This window comes from Microtus oregoni, unplaced genomic scaffold, assembly GCF_018167655.1.
Source record: "Microtus oregoni isolate MIOR12 unplaced genomic scaffold, Mior012 000001F_ref0000356, whole genome shotgun sequence".
Taxonomy (NCBI): Eukaryota; Metazoa; Chordata; class Mammalia; order Rodentia; family Cricetidae; genus Microtus; species Microtus oregoni.
Genome location: NW_024543060.1, coordinates 73,440,364 through 73,442,562, shown reverse-complemented (window position 1 = coordinate 73,442,562; position 2,199 = coordinate 73,440,364).

Sequence of the window (2,199 nt, the reverse complement as noted above, 5' to 3'; positions counted from 1 at the left end):
AAGTACTATATTGAAGAGGTATGGAGAGAGTGGACATCCTTGTCGTGTTCCTGAGTTAAGCGGGATGGCTTTGAGTTTCTCTCCGTTTAATTTGATGTTAGCTGTCGGCTTGCTGTATATAGCTTTTATTATATTTAGGTATGACCCTTGTATCCCTAATCTCTCCAAGACTTTTAACATAAATGGATGTTGAATTTTGTCGAATGATTTTTCAGAATCTAATGAGATGATCATATGCTTATTTTCCTTCAGTTTATTTATATGCTGGATTACATTGATAGATTTTCGTATGTTGAACCAGCCCTGCATCTCAGGAATGAAGCCTACTTGATCATAATGGATCATTTTCCTAATGTGTCACTAAGACACAAAGGCAACCTACTGACTGGGAGAAGATCTTCACCAACCCCGCAACAGACAAAGGTCTGATCTCCAAAATATATAGAGAACTCAAGAAACTAGACTTTAAAATGCTAATTAACCCAATTAAAAAATGGGGCACTGATCTGAACAGAGAATTCTCAACAGAAGAAGTTCAAATGGCCAAGAGACACTTAAGGTCATGCTCAACTTCCTTAGCAATCAGGGAAATGCAAATCAAAACAACTTTGAGATATCATCTTACACCTGTGAGAATGGCTAAAGTCAAAAACACCAACGATAACCTTTGCTGGAGAGGTTGTGGAGGAAGGGGTACCCTCATCCATTGCTGGTGGGAATGCAATCTTGTGCAACCACTATGGAAGTCAGTGTTTCGGTTTCTTAGGAAATTCGGGATCAACCTACCCCTGGACCCAGCAATACCACTCTTGGGAATATACCCAAGAAATGCCCTATCATATGACAAAAGCATTTGTTCAACTATGTTCATAGCAGTATTATTTGTAATAGCCAGAACCTGGAAACAACCTAGATGCCCTTCAGTGGAAGAATGGATGAAGAAAGTATGGAATATCTACACATTAGAGTACTACTCAGCGGTAAAAAACAATGACTTCTCGAATTTTGCATGCAAATGGATGGAAATAGAAAACACTATCCTGAGTGAGGTATCCCAGACCCAAAAAGATGAACATGGGATGTACTCACTCATAATTGGTTTCTAGCCATAAATAAGGGTCACGGAGTCTACAATAGGTGAATCTAAAGAAGCTAAGTAAGAAGGGGAACCCAAGGAAAAACATATAGTTATCTTCTTGGCTAAGGGAAGTAGACAAAATTGCCGGGGAGAAAATTGGGATCTTGGGGGTGGGGTGGGTTGGGGGTAAGGGGAGATGGGGAGAGAAAAGTTAGAAGGGAAGGAGGTCGGGCCTTGGGAAAGCAGGAGGATTGGGATAAAGGAAGGTTGGACAGGGGAGCACGGAACCACAATTCTTAGTTAAGGGAACCACTTTAGGGTTGGCAAGAGACCTGACCCTAGAGGGGCTCCCAGGTGCCCAAGCTGAGGTCCCCAGTTAGTTCCTTGGGCAGTTGAGAATAGGGAACCTGAAATGACCCTATCCTTGAGCAATACTGATGAATATCTTGCATATCATCATAGAACCTTCATCTGGTGATGGATGGAGATAGAGACAGAGACCCACACTGGAGCACTGGACTGAGCTCCCAAAGTCCCAATGAGGAGCAGAAGGAGGGAGAACATGAGCAAAGAAGTCGGGACCACGAGGGGTGCACCCACCCACAGAGACAGTGGAGCTGATCTATTGAGAGCTCACCAAGACCAGCTGGACTGTGACTGAAAAAGCCTGGGATAAAACTGGACTCTCTGAACATGGCGAACTATGAGGGCTGATGAGACGCAAAGGACAATGGCACGGGGGTTTGATCCTACGTAATGTGATGGCTTTGTGGGAACCCAGCCAGTTTGGATGTTCACCTTCCTAGATATGGATGGAGGTGGGAGGTCCTAGGTCTTACCACAGGGCAGAAAACCCTGACTGCTCTTTGGACTGGAGAGGGAGGGGGAAAGGAGTGGGGTGAGGGGGAGAAGGGTGGGAGGAGGAGGCGTTGCGGGGGAGGAGGGGGAGGGAAATGGGAGGCTGGGAGGAGGTGGAAACTTTTTTTTTCTCCTTTTCTCAATAAAAAAAAAATAAAACAAAAGATGATTAACATGAAAAAAAAAAAGAAATAGCTCAAGAAATCAATTCCGCAAACTATGCCTTCTTCTCTTTCTCCTTCTTTTTCTAAAATAATAAAGAC